Here is a 12,278-nt window from a genome sequence, read left to right as displayed (position 1 = left end):
TTCATGGGGTGATGTTTTCTTCTATAGCTACATTTTTCCTCCATATTTAATCAAGATGGGTTTTTATGGTTAATGCAGTAGTGGATCTGTTGCATAGATAAATCTGTTTTTATAGTAATAAGATGCTCCTTTCATATTTAGTGTGGGTTCACAAAGTCCCAAGTGCACAACTGTGTGGTCACAGCATATCTGTACACCTCGTTCCTGTATGTCACTGTTGATATGCTGCTGCCTCCACCCTTTTGGTCCATCGGTTGCCATCATTCTTTTTCCACAGCTGCTGCTGCAGAGGCCAAGCACTGGTGTACAGATTGGAGTCCTGGCAGAAGCATGAGGATTCCCTATTAGATTGCAACAGACCAATGGGAATCCTCTCTGAAAGGAGGGATGATTCCCATTGGCCTGTTGCAATCCAATGGGGAGCCTTATGCCTCTGTCAGGACTCCGCTCTACCAGCACTTGTCCACTGCAATAGATCTGAGCTGCAGCGAGCATGGGGTGACATAAGACAGGTGAATAAAAAGTGGCAAATCGTATGCAGCGCCCAGCCTAGTGAGAACAGATAATGTCCATTCTCATAGGCTTCCATTGATTCCATCTGCACCTGCCGCATTTAAATTAGTGTACTCAACAGCCTCTTGTTACACTCTTTGGATCCGTACTGAACGGACAGATGTGAACTGTGGCTGTTGACTAGTGTAGGATCTGTATGCAAGCCTGCTGATTTCATTCTGATTTGTTTTTTTTAGTGCTGAAAATAATCTGCAGGGGAGCATTTTACATACTGGGTTGGGAGAAGGAACATGGTTACATAGCTATTTGGGTTGAAAAAAAAGACATACGTCCATCGAGTTCAACCAGAAAACAAAGTACAACACCAGCCTGCTCGCTCTTATATCCCTGTTGATCCAGAGGAAGGCGAAAGGCATGGCATGGTCCAATTAGCCCCAAAAGGGAAAACGATATTTCCTCAACTTCAGATATCAACCAGATACAATCCCTGGATCAACACCACTGGGCATTACCTAGTAATTATAGCCATGGATGTCTTTCAATGAACGGAAAGCATCTAAGCCCCCTTTAAATGCAGATATAGAATTTGCCATAACTACTACTTGAGGCAATGCATTCCACATCTTAATCACACTGTAAAGAACCCTTTCCTAAATAAATGGCTAAAACGTTTTTCCTCTATGCGCAGATCATGTCCTCTAGTCCTTTGTGAAGGCCTAGGGACGAAAAGCTCATCCGCCAAGCTTTTATATTGCCCTCTGATGTACAGTATTAATACATGTTAATTAGATCCCCTCTAAGGCATCTTTTCTCTAGACTAAATAATCCCAGTTTATCTAACCTTTCATGGTAAGTGAGACCTCCCATCCCTCGTATCAATTTTGTTGCTGGTCTCTGCACCTGCTCTAAAACTGCAGTATCTTTCCTGTAATGTGATGCCCAGAACTGAATTCCATATTCCAGATGTGGCCTTACTTGAGAGTTAAACGGGCAACATTTTGCAAGCATAACTTTCACAACAGGTAACATGTTGAAAAGCACATTTTTTAATTCGTGTACTAGAAATGGTACACTATTGCTAATTTGTACTTTCCCGGGGCATTCTCCAGTCCCATGAGCAGCACTGAGTCCCTTGCCGTCCTCTTCAGCCTCTCTGTTCTGGTGGTACAACTCCTGGTAATCCGGTCAGTTGCCGCCAGTCGAGGGCTTCTGCACATGTGTGGATGGCCGCGTGTGCACCCCCGCCCCTCTCCCGTATTACTGGGGTTTGCACGTGGCCCAGCCGCACATGCGCAGAAGCCCGTGACTGCCCGGATTACCAGTTGTAGTGGCTGAACGGAGGGCCCTAAGAGGACGGCGAGGGACTCTGTGCTGCTCATGGGGCTGGAGGAAGCCAATAGTGAACTATCTCAGGTTCACTTTAAGGATTGACGAACACTGGAGCTAGTTGTACACATAAGTAACCAGCTTTTACTGGAAAGTAAATATCAATTATGCATAAGAATTATTAATCAGGGCTCACTTTTAAGACAAATACTCTAAAGGGGCCCATACACTGGTCGATTTCAGCCATTGATTGATTCTATAGAACTGATCAATCGATCGGAAATCGATTCTATTGAATCAGCCTATCGATTTGCAGCCAAGTTCGATCGGTGGCCCATAGTGTTACATTGGATCTAATGGTCCAATAATGCATTCAGATCGATTTCCAATAGATTTCATTCTGAAATCTATTGGAAATCTGTTCCTAGTGTGTGGCACTAGAGGTGTAGCGAACGGTTCGCCGGCGAACGGTTCCAGGCGAACCTCAGACTTTTGCGTAAGTTCGATTCGCCCCATAATGCACTATGAGGGTCAACTTTGACCCTCTGCATCACAGTCAGCAGGCACATTGTAGCCATTCAGGCTACACTAAGCCCTGGAGCCCCACCCCTCCTTATATAAGGCAGCCTCCGGCTGCCATTACAGTCACTCGTCTGCCTGCTATTAGACAGACTAGGGAGAGCTGCTGCAGACTTGATCTTCTAGGGACAGATTAGTTAGGTTCTTGGCTGCTTAGCTTGCTCCTGGCTCATTGTTATTGCTTTTATAGCACCCCTCAATAGCTCTTGTCAGAGCTCATCCTGTACTTTTTTTTTTCTGTGTGTCAAACTGACACTTTTGTTGCATGCACAGCATTGCTAATTGATAGTGTGTGTGTGCCACTGCCAGCAGCCCAGTACATTCAGTGACTACCTGTGTGTGTGACAGGGAGCTGCACATTGTGCTACCCAGTACTGCATATACCCCAGTACCTGTTGTGTATACTTAACCCACCTCATCACTGCATATACTTAGCGTTGTGTTGAGTGAACCCAGCTCACTGCATCTAAATACCTGTTGTGTTGAGTGAGAACGCACCTGGCCACCTCACTGCATCTAACTACCGGTTGTGTTGAATGAGAACCCACCTCACTGCATCTTAACCTGCTGGGCGGTCTGGACGAGCTCAGCTCGTCCAGTACCGCCGGAGCCTGCCGCTCAGGCCCTGCTGGGCCGATTTGGCTCAAGTAAAAAGCAGCACACGCAGCCGACACTTTGCCAGCCGCGTGTGCTGCCTGATCGCCGCCGCTCTGCGGCGATCCGCCGCGAGTAGCGGCGAAAGAGGGTCCCCCCAGCCGCCTGAGCCCAGCGTAGCCGGAACAAAAAGTTCCGGCCAGCGCTAAGGGCTGGATCGGAGGCGGCTGACGTCAGGACGTCGGCTGACGTCCATGACGTCACTCCGCTCGTCGCTATGGCGACGAGGGAAGCAAAACAAGGAAGGCCGCTCATTGCGGCCTTCCTTGTTTATTCTGGGCGCCGGAGGCGATCGGAAGAACGCCTCCGGAGCGCCCTCTAGTGGGCTTTCATGCAGCCAACTTTCAGTTGGCTGCATGAAATAGTTTTTTTTTTTTATTCAAAAAAAACCCTCCCGCAGCCTCCCTGGCGATCTTATCAGAACGCCAGGCAGGTTAAGTACCTTTACTGTTCAGTGGACCCAGCTCACTGCATCTAACTACCCAGTACCTGTTGTGTATACTTAACCCACCTCATCACTGCATATACCTAGCGTTGTGTTGAGTGAACCCAGCTCACTGCATCTAAATACCTGTTGTGTTGAGTGAGAACCCACCTGGCCACCTCACTGCATTAACTACCGGTTGTGTTGAGTGAGAACCCACCTCACTGCATCTTAAGTACCTTCACTGTTCAGTGGACCCAGCTCACTGCATCTAACTACCCAGTACCTGTTGTGTATACTTAACCCACCTCATCACTGCATATACCTAGCGTTGTGTTGAGTGAACCCAGCTCACTGCATCTAAATACCTGTTGTGTTGAGTGAGAACCCACCTGGCCACCTCACTGCATCTAACTACCGGTTGTGTTGAGTGAGAACCCACCTCACTGCATATAGCTAGCATCCCCCCGAGATGGACAAAATGGACAAACCAGGTAGAGGAATGAGGTAGAGGCAGACCCAGAGGAAGGCCACCAGGCACCGGCAGGTCTGTGCGAGGTGGTGTTGCTCTGATTTCGTGCGGACCTGCCCCAAAATACAGTGCTCAGAAGAAGGCACGTGCCATCACTTCCCAAAATCGTGAGGAGGTGATTGAGTATTTAACACAGAACACCTCATCTCCTGCAGCCACCAGCGCTACAACAAGCACCACATCCGCTGCATTTGACACTTCGCAGGAGTTATTTGGTGGTGGTGGTGAAATCACTGATTCCCAGCCACTACTGCCACAACAACAAGAAGGCGCAGGTACACCACCTCATACGTCTGAGTTAGGTGGCGATAATATGGACGTAACGTGTGTGGATGGGGATGATGGTGGACCACCTGAAGTTGGTGCACTTGAGGAGGTGTCTGAAGAAAGCACAGCTGGCCAGGAGGATTATGATGACGATTATATGGATACCACATATGTTCCCGGTAGAGGAGATGACCAGGGGGACAGTTCAGAGGAGGAGTCAGAGAGGAGTAGGAGGAGACAACTCCATGATAGAAGCAGAGGGAGCTCGTCCTCAGAAACAGCTGGGGGCAGTGTCCGGCGCCATGCATCGCCAGCTATGGCCAGCCAGCACACATGCCCTTCAACGTCAGCTGCTGATGCCACCGTAGCGCCATCAGCCCAGGGGGGCCCAGCGGTTTGGAAATGTTTTCACGTGTGTGTCTCAGATCGGAGCAAAGCCATCTGTTCTCTGCCAGCAAAAATTGAGCCGTGGAAAGGCCAACTCTCACGTAGGGACAAGTGCCTTACGAAGGCACCTGGAGAGAAGGCACAAACAGCTATGGCAAGAACACCTGAGGAAAAGCAGCACCCCTCAAAAGACAAGCCACCCTCCTTCTCTTCCTCCTTCAGGTGCATCGTCTTCATCCACTTTCTCCCTTGCACCTTCACAGCCACCCTCCTCCACACCGCCTCTTCCCTTCAGCGGTTCCTTCTCCTCTGCCCACAGCAGTACCCAGCTGTCCGTGTCACCCACTTGCCCGGCGTCTGACAGCTGGCGTGGCGGAACTATTAGCTCGCCAGCTATTACCATACAAGCTGGTGGAGTCGGAGGCTTTCCGTAAGTTTGTGGCCATTGGTACACCGCAGTGGAAGATACCAGGCCGCAATTATTTTTCACAAAAGGCCATACCCAAATTGTACCGTGCAGTTGAGACGCAAGTGGTGTCATCTCTGGCACACAGCGTTGGGTCAAGGGTCCACCTGACCACGGATGCCTGGTCTGCCAAGCACGGGCAGGGCCACTACATTACATACACAGCCCATTGGGTCAACCTGGTGACCGATGGCAGCAAGCAGGGAGTACGTGGCTGCGCAGCAGACCGACTTGTCACACCTCCACGGCTTGCAGGCAGGCCTCCAGCCACCTCCTCTCCACCTGCTACCACCGCTTCGCTGTCGTCATCCTCCTCCTCTTCCTTGGCTGGTGCCACGATCTCCTCTCCAGCTACACAGCCCCAGCACCCAGGGCCTATGCTGCATGCCAGGTACGACGGTGTCACGCAGTGTTAGACATGTCTTGCCTGAAAGCGGAGAGTCACACTGGAGCAGCTCTCCTGGCTGCTCTTAACAAACAGGTGGAGCAATGGCTGACCCCGCACAAGCTTGAGATCGGCAACGTGGTGTGTGACAACGGCAGCAATCTGATTGCTGCGTTGAATTTGGGAAAGCTGACACACATACCCTGCATGGCACATGTGCTGAATCTGGTCGTGCAAAGATTTGTGTCCAAGTACCCAGGCTTAGAGGATGTCCTGAAGCAGGCCAGGAAGTTGTGTGGGCAGTTCTAGCGCTCTTACAAGGCCATGGCAAGCTTTGCGGAGATTCAGCGTAGAAACAACTTGCCGGTGAGACGCCTGATTTGCGATAGCCCGACTCGCTGGAATTCCACCCTGCTGATGTTCTCTCGCCTGCTAGACCAGGAGAAAGCTGTCACCCAGTACCTGTATCATTACAGTACAAGGACACAATCTGGGAGGATGGGGATGTTGTGGCCCAACAACTGGACACTGATGCGAAATGCATGCAGGGTCATGGAGCCCTTTGAGGAGGTGACCAAACTGGTGAGTCGCGATGAGGGCACCATCAGCGACTTGATCCCCTACGCCTACTTCCTGGAGCGTGCCATGCGTAGAGTGGTGGATACAGCTGTGGAGGAGCGTGAACGAGAAGAGTTACGGCAGTAGGAGTCGTGGGAGCCATTTACACACAAACCTGATGTTCCCACAACACCTGCGGCAGCACAGAGGGGGGGAAGAGGAGGAGGAAGAAGAGGAGTCGTGTGGGGAAGGAGAGGAGTCAGACTCTGATGATGGTGATGATGAGGAAGGTGTTTCTGTGGAGGAGGAAGAGGCGGCGGAAGAACAACCGCGGCAGCCGTCACAGGGGGCTTCTGCTGCTCCACGTTCCCGTGGTATTGTTCGTGGCTGGGGGGAGGAAGAGGAGTTGCGTCCCGTCACTGAGGAAGAGCAAGAGGAGATGGAGAGTACGTCTGCATCCAGCTTTGTGCAGATGTCCTCTTTCATGTTGTCCAGCCTGTTGAGGGACCCCCGTATCAAAAAACTCAAGATGAATGACCTGTACTGGGTGGCCACGCTACTAGACCCTCGGTACAGGCACAAAGTGGCGGACCTCTTAGCAACTCAACAAAAGGCGGAAAGGATGCAGCACTTGCAGAACAAGCTGTCGATGATGCTTTACAATGCATTTAAGGGTGATGTGGCTGCAAAACGCAATCAAGGTACCACTAGCAGTAACCCTCCTCCTCCCAAGTCCACGCAGGCAAGGACAGGACGCTCCAGCGATCTCAGGGTGATGTCGGACATGCGGACGTTCTTTAGTCCAACTCCTCGCCATAATCCTTCCGGATCCACCCTCCAACAACGCCTGGAGCGGCAGGTAGCCGACTACCTGGCCTTGAGTGTGGATGTAGACTCTGCGAAAAGCGACGATGAACCCTTGGACTACTGGTTGCGCAGGCTTGACCTGTGGCCAGAGCTGTCCCAATTTGCCATACAACTTCTCTCTTACCCTGCCGCAAGCGTCCTGTCAGAAAGGACCTTCAGTGCAGCTGGAGGCATAGTTACTGAGAAGAGAAGTTGCCTAAGTCACGACAGTGTTCAGTACCTGACCTTTATCAAGATGAATGAGGAATGGATCCCGGAGGGCTACTGCACGACCGAAGACTAAGTCAGTCCCCACACACAGCATCTCTGCCTGCAGGCCGCTTGACTGCCTTCTCCGCCACCACCAACAGGGTCCAGGACTCTAGGCGGATTCCTGAATTTTTAAGGCCGCTGCACTAATTTTTCTGGTGCGTGTACATGCCTGCCTAATTTTTCTGGCTGCACTGCGGGCGGCTGCAACAACAAAACAAAAGGCATGTACATGTGCCCATCCCCCTTCATGATCATTACCTTGCCGCGGTGAAGGGGCTTGCGCATCACAATGAAGCAATGACCGCCGGCTATTTGAGTGTCTCGGGTGGGGGTGGCACACAAAAGATAATAAGGTTGTTGCTTCATTGTGGTCAGACCAAATTTGATCAGCTGGACAGTCACTGTTATATGTATCAAACGCAGATAGAACAGAGGCGCCAAAAAGAGTAAAAACACTATTATTTAAAAACAGTAAAAAGAGGGAAGGTAAGGTGGACTTACCTCCCTCTAGCAGTGGACAACAAAACTCTGAGGTAGAGTAGAATGCATTTATTAAACAGTGTAACTCCTAAAGATGCAACGCGTTTCGCGGGCCACAGCACCGCTTCCTCAGGCTATACAGGAGTTCAAAAAAAGCTGTATCCAATCCAAGTATTGAATGAGCACCTCTGTCACAGAGGCGCTCATTCAATACTTGGATTGGATACAGCTTTTTTGAACTCCTGTATAGCCTGAGGAAGCGGTGCTGTGGCCCGCGAAACGCGTTGCATCTTTAGGAGTTACACTGTTTAATAAATGCATTCTACTCTACCTCAGAGTTTTGTTGTCCACTGCTAGAGGGAGGTAAGTCCACCTTACCTTCCCTCTTTTTACTGTTTTTAAATAATAGTGTTTTTACTCTTTTTGGCGCCTCTGTTCTATCTGCGTTTGATACATATTACTTATCCACCCTTGGTGGAGGGGTACGCCCCCTTTTTTCTCCTGTCTACAGAGAGCGACTTTTATACCCGAGTGGGGTCGGGTACCAATTCTCCCCACCTGCCTTTCAAGTGGTTGCCTGCTGGTGACCCTTTTTTGTGAGTATAATTCTGCACGAACTATCTAGACAGATTTTCTCTGTTGAAACTATATTGCACTATTGGGCTCTCGGTGCCCTGTTTTTTCTTTTGTTGGACAGTCACTGTTGTTCTATCATTGAGCTACCACAGCCCGGCGACCATATGGGCTTGAAAAACGCCACGGCCTACACTCTGGCCATGGTGCACACCAGTCAAGTACGGCCGTCACTACGCAAACAGCTGTTTGCGCTGCGTTACACAGTGAGTTTGGTGTGTCAGTGTGTAGCAGAACTCTAATTACACTCCCTGATTGATGTATACCCATGCAAGACGTTTTAAAGCACTTTAGGCCTGCAATTTAGCATTCAATGTGATTTCTGCCCTTAAAATGCTGCTTTGCGTCAAATCCAGATTTTTCCCCGGGACTTTGGGCATGTATCCCACTCCGCCATGCCCCCCTCCGGGTGTTAGACCCCTTGAAACATCTTTTCCATCACTTTTGTGGCCAGCATAATTTTTTCTATTTTTGAAAGTTCGCATCCCCATTGAAGTCTATTGCGGTTCGCGATCTTTTCCGCGAACCGAACCTTCCGCGGACCGAAAATCGGAGGTTCGCAACATCTCTATGTGGCACCCATCAGATTCCTGTCAGATTCGACTTGCATCTAACAGAAATCTATCTGATGGTCAAATCTGCTGCAAATCTAGAAATATATTGCCACCTTAACACGTCAATACAAAAACACTTTATTATAAACTTTTGGTAGATTTAAAGGGAACTGATCACATTCTCTTTCACTGGAATCTCTCCTGGCATGGAAGCTGCCATGTCCCCTCCCCCCCCCCCCCTTTTCCCTTCTCACATTCCTTATGTACAGAAGTCAGAGATGCTATCTTGACACATTGACACACACAATGTTTTTGAAAAAACAGTCCTAATTGCTCACCCCCTTTGTTGATGAAAAGGCATTGTTTACCTATTGGTAATTAGCTCACTAAAACAATTAGGTTCCTGAAAGCTCTGTGGATGGGGACGGTCGGGCAGGCCGGCTGAAACAGGCTAATAAAAGTACTTTGAGTCTAAAATACAAGGTGAAATGAAAGTTTATTTCAATAATGAGACCGATTGTCAGCATGCATTTTTCATGTGCTATAGAAATGTCCTGAGTGATGAAAAAAGGTGCTCAGTTCACTTTAAGTGTACAGTACTAAAGTGGCTAGTTGAATGGCATGTAGTTTGTACTTTTTTTTTTTAAGCCTAATTCGCACAGACAATCGGACACGCATCAGGAACACCATCTATGCTTGTGTGTGCAGTTCTTATGCTCACTTTGGGCAACACTGAACACACAAAACAGCTGTCTTGTCTCTGCACAGAGAGTAGGCAGCTGGCCTCAGACATCAGAAGGGAAGTGTTGATTCACTACAGTCACTCTTTCATATACCAGCACATGATCTTCATTGTATGCAGTCTAAGCTGTTACTGTATGCTTATATTAAACTAAGTACAGTGTATGCTGATCCCTGTTTGGAAAATGTAGTGGTAAGAATGTTACTAATGCTTCTGAAGTATTTGCCTGGCTGTCCTGCTGATCCTCTGCCTCTAATGCTTTTAGCCACAGACCTTGAATAAGCATGCAGATCCGATGTTTTTGACAAAAATCTCACAAGATTAGCTGCGTGCTTGTTTCAGGTGTGAGATTCAGACACTATTGTGATTTTGCATTGCGATGTTCTGCAATTTTGCCATGATTGCATTTTGAGATTCTCATTTCAGTGAGAAAATGCTGCATGCATGCAATCAGCAAAACGCCGCCAAAACAAGCGCCCTGAGTGTGAACAAAGCCAAAGAGATCAGCAGGATGCCAGGCAACTGGTGTTGATTACAAGGAAATAAATATGCCAGCCTCCATATTCCTCTCAGCTCAGGTGTACTTTAGAGAATGCATACTTTTAAGGTCCCTCTAAAGCCAAATATATTTTTCCAGATTCTTTGATCCCTCTCCTTTTACTCACCTGGGCTTCCAAAGTTCTTGCAATAACATCACCCTGGGGGGTTCCAGCCAGGTGCCCATTATCTTTTGGAGATGGGCTACTATGCCATGAGTCAGTAAAATGCTTATATATTTGAATAAATATAAAACTTGTCAGAAATGCTGAGCTGGACGTATAGATGTTGTGGGCTCAGCGGGGCTGTGGAGTCGGAGTTGGAGCAATTTTGGGTACCTGGAGTTGGTGATTTCATAAACTGAGAAGTCTCGAATCGGATGATTTTTGGACAAAATCCACAGCCCTGGTAAGTATTAGACTAAGGAGTCGGAGGCATTTTGGGTACCTGGAGTCGGAGGCTTTATAAATGTCGGAGTTGGAAGATTTTTGTACCGACTCCACAACCCTGAGGCTCAGTGTACCGTTGCTGAAGAAGGTGGTTTGACAATCTAATGTAGCATACATACCTTCAGTTTTGATTGGCCAATCACTGACCAATTTTACCACCTCCATGTAGTGATGAGAGCCAACAGATTTTAAATACTATGAATAGAATGTGTACGTTAACTACAAGGAGGTGGTAAAATTGCCCAATCATTGGCCAATCAAAATTGGATGCACCCTAAGTGATCCAGAAAAGTGTGACCCTCACCTTGGTCATAGCAAACTGTGGTGAGGACAGCTGAAAGATCAGGGAGTTGGGCCAAGTTCACATGGACAGTTATGAGGCCAGCAGAGTGCAGGCATTTTACCACCTTCGTAATCGCACACAATGTTCTGTCCCTGCAACTGTCAGTGATTATAAGGTGTCATTTAAGCTGCCTGCTATTCTATGGGCTGCAATGTAAAATGTATGCAACGCTGTGCAAATGTATGCAATTAAGGGTAATAACCACTTAAAATATACTGCATTCTGTGGTTTATTTACTGCCCTATACAATACTAACCTCCTGCTGTTCACAGGTTTACCTAGAGAGGCACAGACAGGATTTGAGGGTTATCAGCTGTTAACTGCCCTCACAGCCATCCATGCCTTTTGCTAGGTTCACACTACGCTGCAGCCAACGTACAATCCGCTGTGTCAGTCAATGTAATCGTGTTGTAAAGGACAGGTTATGACTTTGGCTGTGAACACACTAGGCATTGTGTGAAAGGTTGCACTTTGCTGCATATGTGTTTGTGCATTTTGAGTGCGGTTGCGTTTTGTGTTTTCAATTTGCACATGCATTTTTCTTGCATTTTAATGCATTTGCGTTTTGCACATAAACTCTGTTTTGTATGTGTTTTTATGCAAATCACTAGGGAGTCAACAGGAAGTGGAAATACATCGTCAAACGTAGTTTTTTCTTTTTTTGTTTGTTTGTTTTTTTAAAAACCCACAAAAAATTGCATACAAAACACAAAACGCTTTACCTCTGCATCACTATTGAAATACATTTTGTGCGTTTTTGAAAGATATGCAGCAAGTTCAGCGTTTTAAAAAACGCACATTGCAGAATGCAGACTTGCATCATGTGCATTAATTCTAACATTTATGCCTAGTGTGTTTCCACCCTCAGTGTTCTGTTACCACAAAGGACACAGCAGACATGTTTAAAAGGTCTGAGCTGGTGTTATAGATGACATGATTCGTTTAAATGTCCAATGTAGTCTGCTTTGGAAAACGGTCTGAGTTTGGCCCGAATAGCTGCTAAAGTTAGCAATTTTTTTGGTTTTTTTTACAATAAAATCAATATGCTGGTAAAAGTAAACCAGAAGGCTCACACTATGGCATTTGTAATGTTATGCAACACAATAGCCCAGAGTTTGCATCACACTGTACGGTACAACTATTCTTCACTGCCACTGTAAACATGCATGTTGCCATGTAATTGCACTGTGTGTCCCTGGCTGCTGCAATGCATGTGGGAGATGTAGTTCATTGATGTGGCTACATTTCCAATCCAAGAGATGTAATTACATCAATGGGATGCATTGCAGCGGCCAGGGACACGCTAAATCATTGCAGTTCTGCAGCACAG

Source organism: Hyperolius riggenbachi, chromosome 1 (genome assembly GCF_040937935.1).
Source record: "Hyperolius riggenbachi isolate aHypRig1 chromosome 1, aHypRig1.pri, whole genome shotgun sequence".
In the NCBI taxonomy this organism is placed as follows: Eukaryota; Metazoa; Chordata; class Amphibia; order Anura; family Hyperoliidae; genus Hyperolius; species Hyperolius riggenbachi.
Note: the sequence above shows the minus strand (reverse complement) of the source record.